This window comes from Oxyura jamaicensis, chromosome 2, assembly GCF_011077185.1.
Source record: "Oxyura jamaicensis isolate SHBP4307 breed ruddy duck chromosome 2, BPBGC_Ojam_1.0, whole genome shotgun sequence".
Classification (NCBI taxonomy): domain Eukaryota; kingdom Metazoa; phylum Chordata; class Aves; order Anseriformes; family Anatidae; genus Oxyura; species Oxyura jamaicensis.
In genome coordinates, this window is record NC_048894.1 from 152,298,090 (window position 1) to 152,321,910 (window position 23,821).

Here is a 23,821-nt window from a genome sequence, read left to right on the forward strand (position 1 = left end):
TCTCCTTGCTCTTCATCATGAATTAAGTAATTCTGCTCTCTTTTGTAAGAGCATACATTTTTGTTGTCCTCTTACCACCACTTCTTAGTCTTCTTATCCTCTTTCCAATTATTTAATTCTACGTTAAAAAATAATAAGGAAAAGTAATGCATGGACAATCTGTGCTTTTTAATAACACATTTTTTTCATGTGATATAATGCGTCATAGATTCTCTAAGTAAGCAGATTCAAGTTATTATGGCCCTGTGTTATTTTTTAATTATTATTATTAATAATCAGTTCCATTCCACAAATGTACATTTTTAGTATGGATTTAATTACTTTTTAATTCCTAAAATCCTTTCAGTTTGTGCATTATCCTTTTATTTATTTATTTTTTCACCCTCAGAAGAGAGAAATCCAAGTACAGATGCAAGATGGTACATGAACCACTGCTAATGTTCCTCTTCACTGTGATTTAGCTCTTCAGATAGCTCGTAATTGCCTGTAGCAGGCTACAGTAAAATGTTAGTGACCAATCTGTGTATAGAATAAGAAGTGTAAACAGACTTTTAAAAGTACCTAGTAGAGCCTAGACCTACACATTGATTTCAACTTGATTCATCACTAAGGACAGAAGAGGTAATTGTCATATATGCCAACAACAGAAATGAAAAGGTTGCTTTATGGGCAATTTTTCTAAGGAAGATTTGTATCTTTTGTCACCTGCCTTTCTCACCAAGGTACAATTTATATTCTTTCTGGTCTGTGCTGATCTAATCTCACTGTCTATGTATGTTCTTTGGTGGAATTTGAACTCCATCCTGTTTCTGACGATTTATTGCAAAAAGGAAAAATTTCAGCATTGAGCTTTAAGGATCATGGCTTCAATTCAGATAATGCCAAGTTGTGACTTAAAAATTATCTTTACACTCTCAGAATCTGTGAACTATGGTTAGTCCTCTTTATTATTTCTGTCATGTGCTTTGTGATTAAGGTTGGACTGACTAAACTGTAACTGCTTTGTTTTATGGGTGTATGTAAAACACAGAGAAAATGCACTGAAATATAGTTGTCTAAAGCAAGAGTAAGAAACAGAGGTGCTAAACCCATTTTAGGATCCTTAGAGGACCTTTCTTGGCCTTTGGCTCTCGCTGCAGAAGGGTATGGTCATCCACAGGTCTTTGATGACATCCTGCAGAAAGCTTAGATATACCACGTATCTTAAAATGTCACTAGGTTTATCCTGGATCACAATTCACTTTTAAATAGCAGTTTAAGATGGAAGCCAGATTAATAAATGTCATCCTGAGGTCTCTACCATATTCACATTTAGATATATTGAACTAAAATCGTAACATAGACAATATACGTTCCTTTTACTTCAGAATATCACTTTGAACTCTTTATTTTTATAGCATTTTTTACAACATACACAAAACACTGGAGTCTTTGTTGTTGTTTTGTTTTGTTTTGTTTTGGAATTATAATTATTAGAGCAGGGCAATTCTTCATGAGGAAATTAAAAAAAAAATTATGTAAAGTTTTGGGAATCTTTGTTTATATTTTATAAATCTCTCAGAGAGAGAGAGAGAGAGAGAGAGAGAGAGAGAGGAATGACACATACACACTAAAATCAGATGAAGTTAAAATTAAAACCAAAACCAAACATGTTAAAACAAACATGCTGTTTAATGACAAGAGAATATGAAAAAAGGGAGTAAGGGGAAGAGATAGTTTTTTGTTCCAAAACAAACAAAGCGATGCTTTAAATAATATTTCTATTTCTATTTGTTCTTGAAAACCAAGACACGCTGATGACACTTGTTTGTAAAAGGAAATCCACAACAAACATTACTGTTTTTTATCTACTGTATTTGATGTTTTTATTATCTTCAAACACAGTCTTTATGAGCCACGTAACTGGAATTTTCTGTGAAAAGTCTGAAAGGTTTTGTCAATTAACTTAAATAACAACCTGGTGCAAAAACTGATCTTTTGAATTGTGGCGTATGAAATTTAAACTTAAATAATTTCATTCCAGTTAGTATTTCTTTTGCCTATTTCAGTCATAAAAATAAGACTAGTAAACAAACTCAATAGTTTATCCAGTTCCTCCTTGTTTCTTAGGGCAGGATGAACAGTGCAAGTACTATTTGTGACAGATGTCTAACTTGTTCTTTCAGATGTCTAAGGGGAACTCCATAACATCCCCAGGCAACCTGTTTCAGTATTTTACCATTTGTATTAAAAGCTTCCTTTCTTGATGTCTACCCTGAATCATTCCTTCTTCAATTTAACCTCACTACTTCCTTTATTATTATTATTATTATTATTATTATTATTATTCACCGTGGACACAGAAATCAGCAATTTCTTCATTTTCTAGCACCATTTCTGTAGCAATAGACATTTACTTACTCTTCATCCAGTCTTCTCTCCCTTAGCTTAAGCAGCTCCAACCATTTCAGTCTCTTGCAGTTGGAAATTTTTAATGATTGCCTCAAAACTCATTCATTCTTACAAGTTGATTTACATCTAATTTGAAGAGTGGGCCCCCAGACTGGAAAACCTCCTTTAGCTGAGAGTTAAGAACTTGCCAGTAGTTGGAAATGTTGCTCTTTTGTTGGCTATGTTCACATTTATGTCATCTAGTATTCTTTTAATGGACTGTTCATAGGTTGGAACCAAACTTATGAGTGTTTGACAGCTTGTAGACTCATTTAACTGTATTTTTAAAAGTAAATAGCAGATTTTAAGAATTCAAGGAAGGAAAACATTGGTTCATTTCTATTGGAACCAGAGAGTTTTATGACTAGTTTCAATAATATTCAAGTTTTTAAGAGATTGTTTTTTTCAGAAAATCTGAGAACAGAGATCTCCAAACAAAATGTGAGAGATCATAATATCTGAATATCTGAATATCAGTTTTCACCTCCTCCAAGGTTACATTTTTGGTTCATTATGACAGTCATGGTGACCTCAATGAAATATTTGGCTTGCTGTGGATTGGCATTTATTCCATGAAGCTATAGCTACCAGATGCCTAGGAACCTTGCCTTGTTTCACAATTATCTATAGTAATGACTAAGGAGGATCACATGCACCTACCTCATTTAGTTCAAAGGAAATCCATTCAATTTTCAAATATTAAAAAAAGCTTTTTGTCTTGTTCTTGCCACTTTCTTTTTCTAATGTCGATGAAACATATCTCCAAATGTAATCCTGTCATATTCAAAACTGTGGAAAAAAGTTCAGTTCTTACTTTGATGCCCTATATGTGTCAAAAAAAGTTGTATAGCATCCATCATCTTTTTCTTTTTTAATAACTTTATTTTAAATTATAGTTATTTGTCAAATACTCTTAAAATTGTAGCTGCAGATCTATAAGTACCATGACCTGTCTCCACTGGAAAGGGCTGATGTAATTAGAAAAGGGCCTATATCAATCATTGAGATAATGGGTCCTTTCTCTCTGTCCCCTTCTCTCCCTCTCTCCCCCTCTTAATCATCAATTACCCTGACTATTTTAGAAAAAGATATCAGTCAATCCTACTTTCTTTTAGCTACAGTGCTTCCGTTGCTATTAATGGAATTAATTTTTTTTTTTGGTGCTAGATGAGATGTTACTAGGAAGACTATTTTGCAAGTACAAATTAAGGAAAATCTAATTCATGTAATCTCACAGAGTTATCAATGTATTTAATAAACACGGTAAAAGTTGACATGTCTTGTGCGGATTGAGTCTTCTGGCACTGGCTGTGTGAATATGAGGGTTTCCTTTTAGTTTCTAAAGGAAGAGTATTAAACTATATTAAAATTCATGTTAAAATGCAAATTTAGGGTTAAAATACTCTTTATTATTTTTATTGCTGTTTTTAATTCTAAAAATCCTTCTAAAGATATTGAAAACACCAGGACCAGAAAGGTACAGAACACTTCCTACTTCTGTGCTACTTCCTACTACTGACAAGTAGTTACCAGAAATAACTCCTCAAGTAACATCTCATAAATTGGTGCTTAGAAGTTGATTAAACAAAACATGGAAGCATAATAAAAACACCTGCTAGAACTTAGGCATTTGCAGATTGATGATAAATGTTATGTATAAATTTAAGCATGTGCTTAAAGGCTAGTACACGTGGAAAAACTGGCCTGGGTTTTGAAATTGAAGCTATTTGTAGTCTTCCTAACATCAGTTAGAGAAAGAGGACTACACTGAGCAGTTTTGATGCTGCCTTTCTGTGAGTTCATTGAGAACTGAGCCTTGCTGCAAGACAGAAAGAGAAAAGCTTTTGCAGGAAATTGTCTGCTCACCTGAGTATGAAAGGCCAAATAATTTTACTCTGGCTTTCCTGCATCAAGCCTAATCACTTACAGACAGATGTCGTATTATTTTAGAAGGAACACAAAACAAATGCCAGACATTTTATGTAGTGATTGTAGTAGAGTACAAAAATGCTTTGCTTTTGACTCCAGCCTGGTGAAATAAAAGTCCACGTCAGGTCTTTCTTTAAGTGTGTGTAGATATGAATATGTGAGTACCAGAGATCAGTAACTTTAAGTTCTCATATATTATCTATGGCCAGCCCATGTAGACTGGCTATAGACAGTAAGGCAGTTAACCTAGAAGTAGTCCAGCAAATGAATAAATATATTTGCCCCCAGTGATTCTTCAGAGAGAAACTATGTCTCCCAGGTGGATGGGGAGATGAGGCTGCAATTTATCCATTTCTCTCTGAATTCAAAACACTGTTGGCAGACAGGCACTTAAAGGACAAAACAAACAAACAAAAAAAACCAGAGTGTGCTTTGTCACCCTTCTCACCCACACTTCTTTATTTCACAAGAATGAACTTGTGATTTGGACTGATTGTGGGAAGAGTTTCATACAATGATATTAATATTCACAAAGGCATAAAGACAGATGTTTTTGGTTTTGTTTTGTTTTTCAGATAGATTTTTTTTTTTTTTTTTCAGAGACAGGGCAAGTATATAACATGTTCCTTACATTTCTCTAATCTATAAATAAATTCTAACTGCAGGCATTGTTACGTGGTTGTTTTCCTGTCAGATTATCTCCCTTGGCTTGACTTGCCAGCTCTTCAACAACAGTCAGAAAATACTGTTAGCCAGTTGGCCTATGTCAACTCTCATGGCAAGCCAAAATGATGCTTTGACAGTGATATAGGGTGTTTCTTCATCTTCTGAAGAGTACAAGCATCCTACAGCTGCAACATTTTTCAAGAGTGGTTTATTTATGGTGAAGCAGTGCTTGACTTTGCTATTGTTCCTATCTTTTGAAAATTTTATGCATTGGTAGTAGGCTTTCTAGGTGTTCAGAGGAACACAAAAGATAAAAAGGTGCTTGCAGCAGCAGGCTTATGAAACTCAACATTTCTACCTTTACCAGGCAAATGTTGCTTATCTCTTCCTGAAAATGAGCACATTTTTCATCAAATTGCACAAAGGGCACCCTATAAAATATACTGAAAATATGTCAGAAATTTACAGTTTGTGGTTTGGCCTATTGAATTAATCCCAACTGGATGCATTAAACATTTTCCCTAGTTTTTGTGCTACTGCTGTTGAATGGATTAATATAACACTATTTCTTTTCTTTTCTTTCTTTCTTTTTTTTTTTTTTTCATATGCTATATAATTACTTTCAAATGGAATTCAAAACTGATAAAGACTTGAAAGTCTCTCTCTGTTTCTCTCTGCTAAAATCTGTGTATATATGTCTGCATATGTCTGCTTATGTTTCTGCAGTACCTGCTGCTATTTAATAGGTTATAAGAAAATCCAGCTCATTGCAGTGAACAGAAATAAGGCAAAGGGAAGTCTTTGGTGATCTCAGTCTAGTTCAAACTGATATTTTTAATTAAGAGAGACATTAATAGCAGCTTATCGGGATCACAACACATCTGGACTTTGGATTGATTTAGCAATTACTCTGAACTCTGCAACTAGTCTTCACTTTACGAACAGGGGCAATGGAAACCATTGATTTAGAACAACCCCTAGCAGACTTCATTGGTTTTGAGACTGTTGAGAGCAGGGTTGACTGTGACCTTAAATCTTGAAGGCAGAAGACGTCCACCTGCTGAAGTCATTTACTTGCAATCAGAAAAGGGCATTTGTGATAAATTCTGGTTTGACTTTTTATTCATTCCCAGCTCACAGAGTGTTCTGGATCCAGTGTTGTTTAACCTATTCATCAGTGACTTGGATGAAGGGATGGAGTACTTCCTCAGCAAGTTTTCTGGTGATACAAAACTGTGAGGAGTGGCTGATACCCCAGAGCACTGTACTGCAATTCAGAAGGATCTTGACAGAGATCCTTGGAGAGATGGACAGAGAGGAATCTCTTGAAATTCAATAAAGGTGAGTGCAGGGTTCTGCACCTGGGGAAGAATAAATCCATGCACCAGTACTGGGGGCTAGGGGCTTATGTACTGGAAAGTGTCTTTGTGGAGAAGGACCTCCAGACCATGAGCCAGCAGTATGCCATTGTGACCAAGAAGGCCAGCTGGCTGAGGGAAGTGATCCTCCCTCTCTACTCAGCCCTCTTGTGTCCTCACCTGGAGTGTTGTGTTCAGTTCTGGGCTCTGCAGTGCATGAGACTTGGAGCTCCTGGGGTGAATCCAGTGAAGAGCTACTGAAATTATTATGGGAGTGGAGCATTTGTCACATGAGAAAAAGCTGAGGGAGATGGGCCTGTTCATCCTAGAGAAGAAAAGGCTAAGGGGGAATTTGATCAATATGCATAAGTTTCTGATGGGAGGGTTTCAAGAGGGTGAGGTCAGACTCTTCTCAGTGGTTCCCAGTGACAGGACAAGAGGCAATGGGCACAAAGTTCAACACAGGAAATTCTGTCTGAGCATGAGTAAAAATTCTTTACTGTGAGGGTGACTGAGCTTTGGAGCAGGTTGTCCAGAGAGGTTGTGGAGGCTCCTTCCCTAGAGGTATTCAGAAGCTATCTGGACCCGATCCTGGGGGAACCTGCTTGAGCAGGGGGGTTGGGCTAGATAATCTCCAGAGGTCCCTTCTAACCACAGCCATTCTGTGATTCTTGCCCACATTTTTGTAATGATTTGTTAATGCACTCTGACTCTGTCTTTTGGAGTGTTTTAATGTTCCTTGATCTGAGTGCTGCTTTTGACACTTCTGATTATAATAACATCCCACTTGATCATGCCTAATGCTCCCTAGGCTTAGCTTGCTCTAAATTTTCAGTTCTTTTCAATCCTATTTGTCCAACAGATGCCAGGGCTTCTATTTATTTATTTGCTTGTTTATTTACTTTGTTACTACAATTAGGAAGTTTCCCTTGGCCTCTTTTGCTGAGAAGTCATTTATGGAAAGGTTCTTTCAGCACTTCCGGTCTGATCACTGTTGCTGTACACAAGAGCTTCCTGAAAGCAAAGTTAAAGGTGAAAGCTGGAAGTTTCCAAAGTGCCAAGAGGAATGCATACATCTTTTTACAGAATAGCCTCTTGACATCTCACTTGGAGTCCACTGACTTTACCAACCACATGGCTTTACTTTACATAGTATGATGCATAATATGATGCATTAGCATAATTTGTATTCTAGGTTCTGTGTGGTGATTACTTGACTATGCAGTTGTGAAATCCAGTAGTAGAAAGAACCACAACATATTATAGAATTATAGAGTCATAGAATGGTTTGGATCAGAAGGTACCTTAAAGATAAATCTTACCTTTAAAACATTCTACGATTCTATGATTCTATGATCATCTAGTTCTAACTCAGCCTGTAATGGGCAGGGAGGGATATCTTCTACTAAACCAAGTTGTCCCAAACCCCATCCAGCCTGGCCTTGAACACCTCCAGGGATGGGGCATCCACAGCTTCTCCAGGCAACCTGTGCCAGTGCCTCACCACCCTCTGAGTAAAGAATATATCCTTATATCTAATCTAAACCTACCTTCTTTCAGTTTAAAGCTGTTACCGTATGTCTTATCACTACATGCCCTTGAAAAAAGACACTCTCCAGCTTTGTTTTAGGTCCCCTTTAGGTATTGGAAGTCCACTAAAAGGTCTCCCCAGAGCCTTCAATTCTCCAGGATGAACAACCCCAACTCCCTCAGCCTGTTTTTATAGGAGAGGTGCTCCAGCTGTTTGATTGTCTTTGTGGCCCTTCTCTGGACTAGTCCTTCTTATCCTGGAAACCCCAGAGCTGAATGTAGGACTCTGGGGGGGAGTGGGAGGTGTCACGTGAGAATGGAGTAGAGGGGGACAATTACCTCCCTTGACCTGCTGCCACAGTTCTTTTGATGCAGCCTGGCTTTCTGGGCTGCAAGCATGAATTGATGGGACATGTTGAGCTTCTCATCCACCAACAACCCCGAGTCCTTTTCCAGAGGGGTGTTCTCAATCCACTCTCCATCCAGCCTGTATTTGTGCTTAGGATTGCCCTGACCCAGGTTCAGGACTTTGCACTTGGCCGTGTTGAACTTCTTGAGGTTCCTACAGGCCCACCACTCATGACTGTCAAGGTCCCTCTGGATGACATCCCTTCCCTCCAGCATGTCAACTGCTTCACACAGCTTGGTGTCATTGGCAAACTTGCTGAAGGTGCACTCAGTCCCACTGTCCATGTCACCAACAAAAATGTTAAATAGCTCCAATCCCAATACTGACCTCAGAGGAGCACCACTCATTACTGATCTGCACTTGGACATTGGGCTGTTGACAGCAACTCTTTGAGTGTGACCATCCAGACAATTCCTTACCCACCAAGTGGTCCATCCATCAAATCCATGCCTCTCCAATTTAGAGACAAGGATATCATGGTGAAATGTGTCAAATGCTTTGCACAAACCCAGATAGATGATGTCAGTTGCTTTTCCCCTATCCATCAAAGCTGTAACCCCTTTGTAGAAGGCTGCCAAATTTGTAAGGCATGATTTGCCCTTAGTGGAACCCCCTTGGCTGCTACAAATCACCTCTTTATTTTCCATGTTCTTTAATATAGTGTCCTGGAGGATCTGCTCCATGATCATGCTGGGCACAAAGGTGAGATTGTCTGGCCTGTAGTTCTCTGGGTCCCGTTTTAAAAAATTGGGGTTACGTTTCCCCTTTTTCCAGATGGGGGAACTTAATAGTAGGACCTATGAACTGGAGAAGTTCTTCTCTTTCCATGTGCTTGAGCTATATTCATTAAAAATAATAATTAAAAAAAAAAAAATGTCCCTAATCTTGTTTAGGGCTCTGTGAGGTACCATTTGGACCTTGAAATCTTTGTTTTGAGAGAGCATGTTTCTTATTACCTGAAATTCTCAGTAATGAATCATGAAGAGCCATGCTGAAACCCTTTCTTTCTTAATTGTATAATGACTATGGATCTCAGACATTGTCTCTAGTATTTCCCTCTAAGCACCATGCCCAATATGGGCAAGGAAGAAGACACAACTGAACTGTGGTCCAAGCACTGTAGACATGTTTCATAAGTGTAGATCAAATGGGTAAGATTGCTGGCTTAAATTGTACCTAAAAGCCTCAAGCATAAACACGTTAAAACAAAATATAACACCATGGAACTGAAAATCTAAAGGGACAGAATATCTTCCCCATTTTACAGTCTGAAGACAGAGAAATTAAGTTGTTTGTGGTCAAATGAGGTCAGGGAGGATACCTTTGGCACAGAGGTAGGAATAAAATCACAGATTACACTCAATTAGCTTTTCCTCCTGGCTTTTAGTTAAGCTCATTTGACAGGAACTGGCAAAATTACTCTTTGTGAGTAATTTGCTGAATATTAAACCTTTTTTTATTTTTTTATTTTTATTTTTTCATTTATTTTCTTGTTTGTGTACTGATTGCAAAGCAATCCCAGTTTCCATAAATGCATGTTTATTAGTACTACAGGAATAGTTTTGTTGAATAATGTTGAAGGAATAGATGATAAATTAGCATGAGATAATTAACATAAGACATAAGCTATCAACCCAGCACAAGATATAGTGTTACCTGCTTACTGTGCAGGTTCATTTTGAAATCCTAGAACTGAGTTAAAGGCAAAGAATAAATACTTTGTGTTCCTTTCTTTATGTATGTCTTAACATGTACATGTATGTACACAAACATCACTAGCTATTCATCAAACAAACTCATCCCTTTATTGCTCCAACTGCCCAAAAAGTGTGGCTAGCAGATTCTCATTTAAACAAGGTCATATCCCAGAGCTCTACAACTAAAGGTTGTGCAAAGACGTGATGGAAAAAGTAGCTTGCACTAGCACATATGTTAAATATGCTAAATTTTTTTTTGAGCATTAAGGATGGTTAGTTACATCAAATAACTGAAAAGCAATTCAGACCTTTCTAGTTCAGGAAGCTGAAACTATCTTTAAGAACAAAGATTAATATGATTTCAAGAAGATATTATTGACCAATATCTTGATATAGAGAACAGGAAAGTAATTATCTGACTCCAAAAATAACCATTAAACTTGTTAGAAGCCATGCAGAAATGCAGAAACAAAAAACATACATATTTTGTTGTGGCTGATAATTGCTCTTCATGGCTAGAAGTGATGCACATGACAACAATTGGATGTAGAAAAATTAATTTGGAGGGAATGGTAATATACATGTTTACTTCTGGTTATCTGAGGAGCTTATTTTACCCAAATCCTCACCGTTTATTTCTGAGGAGTTTTTAACTTTACTGTAGCAATATTTAGTCAAACATTGGGACAGCTACCTACCACATATTAGCAAACATGCAGATGGAAGAGTCTGTGTTGACATTGAGATAAGCAATAGAGAAAAGTTAGAAAATCTTGACTCCTCTTTGTACACAGGCTAGTTCCTCCCATTGGTATTGCTAGATTAGAGAGTATGTATCTTTGATTTTTGTTTCTGTATAGGATAACTATTGTTCATAATTATGTGGAAAGGAAATAGGAAGATGATAAGTGAAAACAGGGATTCAAATGTTTAACACATTTCTGAGAAAAGAAATGGGAAGTGATAAAAAGATGAAATAATCACCAGATTTTAAATAAAAGTTCAATGTTGGTGCAGCTGTCACCTTTGAAATTAAATAAAATTGCTACTGTTTTCAAATATGATAGTTCTTTCCTCAGGTAATATCCAACTGGTGGTATTAAGGATCAAACGAAAACATAACAGTTTTTCTTCCTGAATGAGCAACATTGATGAGAACAGGTTTGTGGATTTTATTTAATAATAACCGTGTGATTACTAGGTTTTTAGTGTTTATATCTGAGGAATGTTTTAATGGTTATATCTAAGAAGCATTTGAAAAGGGTATCCTACTTTGGAAAGCTTAGATATTGTTTTGAGTAGCTGCCAATTTTGTACCAGTACACAACTGGGCTGTGCAAAACTATATGGTTGGAAGAAAGTATTTTCTTTCTGATTATCTTTGAACATTGAACTTTGAAGGTGGATTTTGTTTACTAATTTTTATGTTGTATAAACAGAAGTATGGAAGTTGCTTCTCTGCAGTAAAAAGTTATTTCATCACTGCTTCTCTGCATATTGTAAGACAGTGTGTAGAGTAACTTACCTTATTTATGACACCATGGGCTTGCAGTTAATTCAATCAGCAGAGAATTTTGTAAATAAGGTATTTAGCTGTCTGCTTTCCTTATGGATTTATCAGCCTTATTTAAGGCAATTGAGTTGCAAAGCTGGGGATTGTTTCTACAGACACCTGCTCTGTTCAAAAGGAAACATACAAGCTAAGATCCTCAAAACAGCCAGCTTGTGGGTTTGACATGCATGGCACTCATGAAGTTTATGGGAAAATGCACAGCTAAACTCTATAAATCTTTTTTGAAAGGTGTAAGCAGAAGCTCATGCATATGAAAAGATAGTGTTAGGAGAGCCCTCATATTAGATTTTTATCTGAGCCTTTGAAGTCAAATGCAGTCTGATCTTTACCTTTAAGTCAGATTTATATTTACCTCTTACACATTTATTTTTTTTTCATTGCTGTTTTTCAAATATCGTCGCTCGCCTTTACCACATCCAAGAGGTGTGTTTGTATGAATGAGGCAAGCTATTAATCAGATCTACAAAGACTGCAACTTCTACAGAAAAAAAAAAAAAAAAAAAAGAAAAGGAAGAAGAAGAGGAAAACAAATACGCAAAGGGAATGGGAAAGGAAAAGGAAAAGGAAACGGAAAAAAAGGAAAAAAGAGGGAAAAAAAGAAAAAAGAAAAGAAAAGAAAAAAGAAAAGAAAGAAAAGAAAAGAAAAGAAAAGAAAAGAAAAGAAAAGAAAAGAAAGAAAAGAAATTTCACTTGGTCTGTGTGATTTTCTGCTATGTGAACACTGGTTCTCTTGGAACAGACATGAGCAACAATGTGTTGTTACCAGCCAAGTTCTTTTGGAGAAGTTTTAAAGAAGCCCTCTGGGAAGAAGAGGAGCACAAAACAAGACAAAAACTGTGCTTAATTTACAGTATTTTGATCTTGAGAAGGCTGTCAGATATTTCACCTAATCATCTAACAAAGTGCCTTCATAACTGTTCTGTGTAACAGGGTTGAGCTGATGGTGCTGTGGGAGTCTTAAATCACAATTTCATTGCTTTAGTGGGCCTGAATTGATGCTTAGATGTTGTTAGGGTCTAGTTCCTTGTGTGTTGTAAGCAAATATTAGAACTCTGCAAAACTCAGCTTCGTAGTATTTATACACAGATTTTCTTTGCTTTCTTTATTTGTGGATTCTCTGCTTCCCCAAATTTACTTTTTTTGTCTGATGTTTCAAATAGACTGCAAGTAGAAAGACAATCACTGTTGTAACTGGGAAAAGGACCCTTTCCCCCATGCAGAGGTCACTAGTGTTTTCAAGACTATAAATGCAAAAACTGTAGAGGACTTTCAGAGAGGACTGAAACAGAAGTCTCATGAGATAAGAGAAACTCCAGCTAAAGAAACAACTCTGCCACTGAGAAGGAAATGACTGTATCAATTGCTATGAACATCCAAAAGAGAAAGGTATGATCTTGTTTCACAGGACTGTTAGGGCCATTTGAAAATTTTCAGTAGATATTCGGTAGAATTTTTCAATAAAACTGTGTTTTTCATTAAATAATGATTTAATGAAGTTGTTCAGAAGGCTGACAGATAATTAAATATTTTCCTTTGGAAATACATATTTTCTTTCCATTCTCCTCTTGCTCACATAGTGGAGTATAACTCCCAATTGTATCCCCCCTTCCCCTTTCCCTTTCCCTTCCCCTTCCCCTTCCCCTTCCCCTTCCTTTTCCCCTTCCCCTTCCCCTACCCTTTCCCTTTCCCCTTCCCCTTCCTCTTCCTCTTCCTCTTCCTCCTTCCACATCCCTATATTTTATTTATTTGCAGTAGTGCCCTGTGAAGGGTGTTCAGCTCTAGGACTCCTTCATCCAATACAGGACCCAATGGATCTCCTGGATTTCTGTCTGTTCAGACTCACCTGGGTCTGAGAGAAAGAAATCAGCAGTATGAAAAAGAATTGTGGCTTTACATCATAGTTAAATTTTCAGATCCTTGCAAGACCCTTCTGCAAAAAATCATACTAGAAAACACTCTCCCCATGTCTTATCTAGAAAGGCATATTTCATAAAAGACTTAATTTACCTATCACTGCAATATCATCCAATGGGAAGGAAAAATAAATAAATAAATAAATAAATAGAGGGAGGTCTGGGGAGACTGCAAATGTTAGTGCTATATGACACTTTTACCTAGATCTGAAGGGAAGAGAGGTATCCTTTGAAGTAATACTGTCAAGATTTAAGATATATTAAAAATCAGTTAAATTTGTTGGAGCAGGGACCATCTGTTTGATGTATGTTTACAGAGCACCAACTATGATGAGTTGCCTGTCTGCTGCTTAATATCGTGCATTCTTGTGATTTTAATAGCAGTTAATTGTAATAATTTGTACCTTATATGAAAAGTAAGATGCCTGGGGAATTTAATTAGGGGAAAAAGCTAAAGCAAATTAACAGAATAACAACAACAACAAACAGACAATTATAGGAGGAAAAATTGAGAAGCTCTCTTCATCACAAACACTCCCTTGAGCAGCACAGGTTTTCTTTTTAAATGCAAAGGCATATTCAAACCCATGATAGAAACTGACTCAGAAAATAAGCAATATATGGAGTTAGAGGGCTGAGCAGATAGTATTTCCTCCTGAAGCTCTCATACAATACAATAAGAGGATGAAACTGTCTTCTCAGATGCATTATGGAAAAGCAAAGAAAAACAGCTGATCTCAAATAGCATTACGAGTAAAACTTCATAGTGCATTTTTGCAAATATATTATGGTGGTACAAATTTTGAGAATTTACCTTCAGACATATGTTTGTACCAGCTATATATATACATAGATGCAGAGATAAAGTACTAGTAGGTTAACCTGAGAAAATGCTTGTGTGTTGAGAAAACCTTTTCACTGCTTAAACTCCTTTATCTTTATTGTGTGCACATCTCCGCAGCCTTCAGTAATGTTTGAAAATATAAGGTATAATCCACTGCTCCCTGAAATCAATGAGAGGCACTTTCAATTACAGCAAAAATTGCCTTCACAGACCACTTGCCATTGAAGAATATTATTAATTTTTTATTATAACAAAGCTGAGACAAAATCTTTCTTCTGTATAAAATAGTTTTAGGTGAAAAAAAAAAGAAAAAAATGAAAAAAAGCATTTCAAGGTTGGTTTTAGCTTTTCTTCACAAACCCTGGTCTGAAAAATCAGTGAAAATAAAAGCACAAACAGTTAACATTTCCAGTGGAAGCACAAGTCATGTCATTTTGTCATCTGTACTGTCATTGATTTAAATGTTAATCTCTGTGTCATTCTTTATTCTGAAGCAAATGGGTGGAAAATCTGAACCATACAACTGAGACTACAAAGGCTGGAGTAAATACTATTTAGTCATATCAACCAGTTTAGCTGAGAATAGTTTTCAGATCTTCTCAAGAAATAAATAAATAAAAATAAATAATAATAATAATAATAATAATAAAACAGTTTTACATGCATTTATACTGCATGTAGGAAAAAACAAAAGGCTTACACTTTACGGATATATATATATTTTTTTTTTTTTTCATTGACATTTTATTATTTCTGATTAAAACAGCAATTCTCCTATTTTCCAGTTTTAAAAGTGTCGGGTGCCACTGACTGAACCAATAAGGTTTCCAGTTCAGAAGTTCTGATTCAGCTGTGATTGGAATCATCTTAGTTCAGTTCTCATTTGAGTCCAACTAAAATTCATGATAATAGTTTGGTTTTAGTTCCAATATGAAAAGAAATAGTGTTTATTGGTCTGAACTCTTCCTGACTTCCTGGCTGTGAGAAGTGTATTATGGACTATGAAATGCTGAGGGACTGTGTCAAGAGCAAGACCCCGTGAGTTCCAAAAATAACCAAGTAATTTATTCCCTGAGCAGTACAAATGCAGAATAGATGAATTCAAAGACAGATCCTTAGAGCAGAAATATAGACAGCACATGTAGTTTTCAAAAACTAGAAAGTAAATTTATGTGTTCATATAATACTGTAGTAATGTGAAAAGTGATACCATCTGAACTCTGCTACAGTATTTTAAACAATGTGCAGTGCTGCACAGTAGTGAATAACTAGTTCATATTCATAGGTACCAAATGTGTAGAGGAATTGATGGAGAAAGTAAATAATGTACAAGAAAGTGCTGTAAGAACCATTGAAGATTGAATATAATAGGAAAAATCTTCCTTTATCATGTGTACATAAGAGTAGGTCTAGGACTAGGCTTATAGATTGTTGTATTGTATCAGGAGTAGAACTATACCTGCAATTGGTCAGTTCCCAAAGCACTTGATAGTCAAAATGATAAATAAAATAATAATGAATAAATAAATAAATAAAACCACCGCAGCAACAAACTTCTTGGCCATAAGTAGCATGTCAGAAGCTCAGACATATTTTTATACACACAGCATCCACTACAATATTATGTAAAATATATATATACATATATAGAGAGAGACATTAGGATGAATACTGTTGAATTCTAACTTATCTGAGCATCTGGAATTTAAAATGTTGATAAAATGCTATAATTTCCTTCATTAATAGATTCCTTAAAAGGTTCCTGCTTGCCCATGGAAAGGAGTCCAATTTAGAAATGGAAGCAAATAAACGAAAGAGTAAAATCATAGTTCAATGGACATTTCCGAGATACTTTATTCCAATGGATCTGGTTCTTATGATTTTCTCTCTATGTACTGTTATTCTTGAAAAAAAAAAAAACCTTTAATTTAGTTCCAAGGCTTTTAAAGGAGGACGTCCTCACCCTCCCTTTGTTTAAAGGATTGTAATTCCATTATAGCCTAATGCATTCAGTGATTACAGTCACTTAAAAAATCCTACATAAACCACTCTCTGTTCACTTGGCAGCTTGAATGATGGTCATTTAAATCCGGAACATATATTTTATAATCCTTTGAATACCCAAGATGCAGTCCAAGTGTGACAGATACAGAAAGCACCCAAACTTATTCCTTATATTGTCATTATTGTCATATACTTATGGGGACTTATTTCAACAGATGTCTCCTCCTCCTACCCCCCTCGCCCCTTGCTCCCAGACCACCAGGCATTTCTGAATGATATCAGAAAATCAAACGTGCTTTGTAATTATGGTCACAGATTTTGAGGAGAGTGATTTGGGATTTGGAACATTTTTTTTTACCCTGTCTTTCAAAAATGCTGGTTAATTGCTTTTTGAGTATCTGCCAAATGGCTGTCTGAGGGTCTGACTCCAGGCTCTGCTCTTATGCAGACCTCCAATACCACACTGGGGCAAGCCATTGTGCTCTGTTTCCAATCACCAGTTAATGGCTCAACTCTGTTTTGTTTCTTTTTTTAAAAGTTTAGAAACTTTTAACTTTTTTGGCTGCTCAGGTATTGTACTTACAAGGACCAGTAAACACTTTAGTTTTAGCACTGTGCAAGAATAGAAGGTTGAGTTATGACAGAGAGGGATGACAACCCTTTTTCATGGGTATGCATAGCTAGAGAAGCGAAGGAAATTATTTCCGTATATATGTTTCATGCTTTGTAATCTGCATTAGAAGGTGAAATGTGTCCCTTAGTTGCTTCAATGATGAACATAACCAATATGACACCATGCAATAGCCAATTCTTCTTTATCTCTCTGTCCTATGTCAAAGGAGATGGCTTGTGTATAAAATGTATGCATTTCTCTGTGTGAAGGGAATCCATTATCTTGGCCTGTGATTTATGAGGCACTATAAACATTTTTTTTTCTCTTAAAAATGAAATAATGTTCTTGTAAAGTTATCAGATCTTTTTGAGAGTTTATATTGCATAGCACAAGCAATGTTCTGTGGTGTTTTTGTTTGTTTGTTTGTTTTACAATCACTTTCATTTTACCTGCTCTCCCTGAAGTGAGAGCTATGAAGGCAACCATCCCGCTTTAGTCCTGAGATCATCTCAGAGAGGATGGGGAACAAGACTCGAATGGATGTGGTTGCTCTAGGGCCTGAACTGCAGTTTTTAGAAGCTGCAGCTTATTCTGTGAGGCATCGAAGCCTGTTGTCACATACTCTTTAAGCACTAAAATTTCCTCTGTCTGAAGTGCTATTCAAAATGTCCATTTCAGGGCTCAAGTTAAAGAACACCACGATGTCTAGACAGTGGGTGTGTGGCCGAGCAAAATGCTTCTGGCAGACTGTGCATTACCCTTACTTTTGATTTTATAAAGACCTCGGTTATTTCTGAAGGAAAACTCATTGCTTTCAGATGTTGAAGAAGGAACTGTTCAGAGATTTTTTTTTTTCTTTTCTCTTTTTTCTTTTTTTTTTTTTCTTTTTTTTTTTAATATATATCATTATTATTTTTTTCTGGTGTGTATCACCTTGCAAGTGGAAATGTCAGTACCTGTAAAGAGAACACAACTCTGACAGATCACTGTTCTGAACAACCTCTTGCAGACTTACAAAGCTCTCAGACTCACAGAATTCCACAAATCACATTGTGAAGACTTCTGTGCTAGATCTAGCTAATAAATAGAAGCAAACACCCCCCTGCATTCATTTAGAACACAGTGATTGAGATACTTATTCAGAAAGTGGGAGAACTTAGTTATAAACCACTCCTACAGGATCTTGCTCAAAGCAGCACACTAAGAAATGGCATGCATTTGAAATCGTTTCTTTTATCTGTGAAGGAAAGTGTGTAAGACTGAGAGACAGAGAAAAAGAAGAATCTTCAATCTGAGGCTTCCATAAGAAGACTTGATGGTTTGGACATTAATCTCAGACTAATTTTCTGTTTTGATAAGATGAACCACACACAAAGAAATGGGATCTTCCTGAAGCAGAGAAACAAGTCAGCTACCTTTCAAAAACAAGGCTGCATAAACATATGTTGTCCTTCAACATGCTGGTGCCATCCAGCTGGAAAGCAGCTTTGCAGAAAGGGACCTAGGCGTCCTGGTGCACACCAAGTTGAACAGGGGTCAGCAATGTGCCCATGCTGCTAAGAAGGTTAATAGTATCCTGGGCTGAATTAGGCAAAGTGTCACCAGCATGTCGAGGAAGGTGATCTTTCCACTTAGCATTGGTGAGGATGCACTTGGAGTACTGTGTACAGTTCTGGACTCCCCAGTACAACATGTCATGGACATACCACATCTCCATGGACATACAACATCTCCATGGACGAGTCCAATAAAGCTTCACAAAGATGATGAAGGGACTGGAGCATCTTTCCTATATGGAAAGGATGAGAGAGTTGGGATGCTTCAGTCTGGAGAAGAGGAGACTCAGGGAAAATCCTATTAATGTCTACAAATACCTGAAGTGAGGGTACAAAGTGGACAGAGAGAGGCTCTTTTCAGTGGTGCCCAGTGCCAGGACAAGAGGTAATGGGCACAAAATGAAAAACACAAAAGGTTCCGTCTGAACTTTAGGAAACACTTTACTTGTGAGTTGTAGACAAATAAAATAGCTTCCATATTGCAGAGAGAGAGAATCTCTTTGCAGCTCTGTATTGTGCCATATATCTACAGATACAAACACAGATTTTATTTTTTTTTTTAAAAAAAAGGTTCTACTTTCAACGTGTGTCCATTATCCTTTGTCCATTCTCTCAGCACCAGTGAGTGAAGTCTGTCTTTGTCTGATTTAGTGCCTCTGATCAGCATTCTTCTAGTGCTTTCATCCTTAACAAAACATCCTTAACATTTTCTTCAGGAGCCCATAAAAATTCTGTGTTTTGGTGGAGGTTCCTTAGTGGTTCTGCACTGCAAGGCTATTTCTCTTCCCTTTTTGTCTTTCTGCCTTCCCTTCTTTAATTAAGAGATGAGATAAGTTATCCCTCACTCCAATTCTTTCAAGACTGATTATATCTCTAAGAGATGTGGTAGTTCAACTGCAAGCTATAGGGTCTGATTCTGGAATTACTGTGTAAAATTTTATCACCACTGCTACATGTGTCAGACTGGATGGTCACGACAGCTTTTTTTAGCCTCCTAATAAGTCTCTCTCTCTCTCTCCCTCCCTTCATTGTTTTTCTTTATCTTTTTTTTTTTTTTTTTCTTTGCACTCTCACATACCTTCTCTCCTATTGACCCTGACACAGAACAGATTTATTTAGTTCTAATCCTTTCTTGTCTCTAGCGTTTTCCTGTGTTTCAAATCAGTATAGTGGGATCAGCTTTCCCCATTCATTGTAGTAGGAGATTAGAGAGAAACAATACAGCTGTACTGTGAGAGGAGGATGCAGGAAGAAGTACGGCAAAACTCATAGAATTTGTTAGTTTAGCTAACTAATTAGCAAAGTAATTTGCAAAAGCAGAACCGAGATATATGTCACACTCTGGCTCTGTCTGCCTCCTACTATTGATGAGGCAGTTATTCATTGTGCTTTTTTTCTCTCCCTTTGTCTCACCTCCTGTTGTGTGAGTACCAGCTCATGCAAGCCAGTGGCCATTAAGATTTTATTTGGCAAGAGCAGAGATGAGAGACAGGATCAGGAATTTAACCATCTATATACACCACCCTTTTGGGGCTTTTTATGTTTATAAGTCTCATGATGTTAGAAGACTGTTTAACACTTTGCGGGTGTTTGATTCAACAGCAGCTGTTTGCTGGCATTCATGGGAGCTGTCAGGATTTCTTTTTGATTGACTGGAGGGTGCAGGTTGCTATATCCTTTCTTCTGGAGTCTGAATACTTAGAAAAGGCTCCTTGCTTACTGGCAACTTTAGGCACATGTATGAATAAACCTATGTGAACTGTTTTGCAATATAGATGCTTTGGATTCCTTTTCATTAACTCACTGATGAAAAAGCTTGCTGGTTTTCCTACCTGCTTAGTCTGACTACAATGCCTAGGCAATAAATGCTGAACTATTTAGATAGTCATTGTCATTCATGTTGTAGTCATGTAGCAAGTGAGGACAACCTCTGTGGTTAAGTAATGAGAAATACCAGTTAGAAAAATCAATGTTGGTCTTGAGGGATTTCATCATCATTTCACTTAAAAGGAGCAAAAACCTTACTCTGAGATCATTTCCTTTCAGAATTTAAATCTCTGACTCAGGCATTGTTAAACTCTATGAATTATCTGATTATCCACAGGATATCACTGTTTGGAAGCCACCAAATCATCTTTGTGATCAAAGTAGCAACTCAATTTCTTTAACCAATTGATTTCTCATAGAATTACTTAAAAAAAAAAAAAAACAACAAAAAAAAACTAGCAAATCACATATTTTGTCATTTTCCACACTATTCTTCTCTGAGATTGCTTTCTTAAGCATCTTTTTCTATGAGAGATGGTTCATGAGTCAGAGTCAAACCACTATAAATCTGCTGTAAGGCATCTCACCAGATCATTGGAGATTAGCATCCCTAGAAGGTAAACATCACCATGCCTAAAGATGTCTAGAGGTCTAGACCCAGCTTCCTTAAGCATTCCTGTTAACATTGGCTATTTTGAACAATGACAAAAAATAATAACATTGAGGATAGCTGTCATGCACCAATCAGCTTTGCCAAATGGAGGAATATTTTTAGTTCCCTCTCCAGTTGTTCTGCGAGGATAGCCAGCAAGGTTATTCTTATATGAAAGGTGAATAGGTATTCTGACTTATTGTAAACACCTTCAAAAATAAAACTAGAGTGACATATTAGTCATCCAGGGTATGACTTAATGATGAACAACCATAGTATATTTTAAAGGAACCCTGTGTCTACTACGATTAAGCAAAGCCATGGTGTGAATCCATCTCATATGTTGTGGTGAAGTCTAGATTCTGGCAATGCTTATTGCATCTTATATCTGCTCTATGACTATGCTAGGTCCCTATGTTCTCCACTTCTGTTTCTCTCCTACTTGTTGCTAGATGCTACAACAGTATCATTTTGGCTTGCATTATGAGTAAATTAGGTTCAGGCCAAGAGATAAATGTTGTTACAAAGATGGCCTTTCCTTAGGCTCTTTCTTAGTACTTATTTAGCTAGGCCTTCAATACTAATGGAGTAATGATACTTGTCACTTATCCTGTAAAACACATTTGTAAATTACAGTGTTCGTTTTTTTTTTTTATTAACATGTCCAACTCCCTCAGTTAAAGCAAATTATGCCAATATCTTTGTCTCACCGTTCTCTTAAAAGTGATGTAAACTATAGTAAACTATAACAGTGTTTTTCTCAACACCATGGCAAGCTGTATTAGGGCCTTTGCCAGAATCTCCTTACTGCCAAGCACTCTTAATAGCACACTTATTATTAACTCCAAAAGAATGCTTTATGTGGTAGGTATGCAATCTCCACTTATAGAAGAAACACTGTATTGAGTAGGAATTAACACTCCTGCTAATTAATTCCACAGTCAACTATTATTAATACTCCTGCTACTTCCTCAGTCACTTCCTATCCATGAAACTAAGTACTTATCCTGTCTGTGACTTTGGATATTTATCAGCAAGCAATTTATGACAACTATTTTTCTGTGACATTGCTAAGTTTCTTGGACCACTCCATAAGACACGGAGCCACACAAGTCAGATCCACCAGATTTGTAGTTCCAAATGTCAGCAGAGTAAAATAAAACCATAAATGACATTTTCACATAATTATTCAAATTATAAGCAACAATTAAGGATAAAGAAAAAATAAATTCAGACAAATTTAGAACTTCATAATAGTCACACTATCAAACATATGCACATAACACTAATTTGCATATATATGCACAGAAAACCTAATATGCAAATAAGGGCCTAAAACATCTGTCCATCTTTATGTTTCTAAGAAAGAGATTACATATGAGCCAAACTTGCATTCAGTGTTGAAGGCCTTGGGACAAGCACAACTAAAATAGGTAATAGCGAGTCAGATGCCAAAATTACCATTTGACATATTTCCTAGTTTCAGGGAACAATGTGTATTAGAAGACACAAAGAGAAGAGATAATTCATGAGTTATAAGTGTAAGTCCATTTAAAATGAACATGCAGCATTCCTCTCTCTCAATAAAGGTACATAACTTTAAAAATATTTGAAATCCAAGAAAAAAAAAAATCTGATGAATTTATTGTAATAAACAATATTAGTCAAATCCACACGCTTTCTTCATCTGAAAGATATATGTTTAATCCAGAGCCTTGAGTCTCCTATACTAGTTCTCACTAAATATTGCTAATTATCATATCTCTTAAAGAAGTCTTCTTGCCTTTGTTAGACCAGTCCTGTAACCTCCACAGGGAATACTGGAAAACACTTATTCATAAGAGTAGTCTTATTATTTTACTAGGTGCATTTATATGAGCAGACTCACCTAAGACAGCTTCTTCTAGTCCAACTAAAGGTTCCGTATTCATAACAGAACTAAAATCAGAAGCAACATGAGTAGCAGAGGCAGGAAACAATACAATGTTTTTGCATTGTAGTAAGAAGTAAAAGCATGATAAAAATGAGATGTTACTTGATGGAAAAAAAAAAAAAAAAAAAAAAAAAAAGTACCTAAATTGCACACTGTTTGAGAGTAGCTAGAGTAGCTATAAACAATAGTGCAATTCAACCAAAAAGCTTTGATGGAAATAATGCTCTGAGTATTGCTTGCAGCACTATATTAGAAACTGTCTGCCTCGTAAAACACTTATGAAAGGTAATTAGTGTTTCAATTAATGGTCTATCATTGTTCTATAATACTCACACACAAATGATCATTCTTTTCTCTGTTTCATAATTGCTCAATTATAGATCTTTAGAAGCTGTAACATTTGAAATGGAATAGAATCTATGTGAAATATGCTTGGTAACCACCTCATTTTTACTTCCCAATTATTATTTTGTCATTTTATTTTCAATTTTATTTTATAAATTCAGCTGCTGTTTCAACTTCATGGATTTAAACTGTCTGGAGAATTGGCCTAAGTATCATACATATCTCCATCTGTCAGAAACTGTGCTATGTCATGCATACTGGGAGTTGATGCTCTGTGTCATTGATGGCCATCCTGACAGAATCATAGCCACATATGAAGATCTTTAAAAGACTGATGATATACTCCGCTCCATTGAGGGGAGGGTCACATTGTGTTAGAGGAAGTAGATAACCTCATTATCAGATGGTGTCAGTGTTCTCTTGTGAAGCTAAATATGCTATTAATTGCCAGAGTTGTCAACTCCTTTTGTCTTCAAAGAAAACCTCTAGCTGTCCACCTGATAATACCGGCAACGAGTTCTGGTCAAGAGCTAAACTCAAAATGCTCGTGAGACAGAACTCAGTCACCCATGAAATATCCCATCTCTTTTTCATTGCTGTCT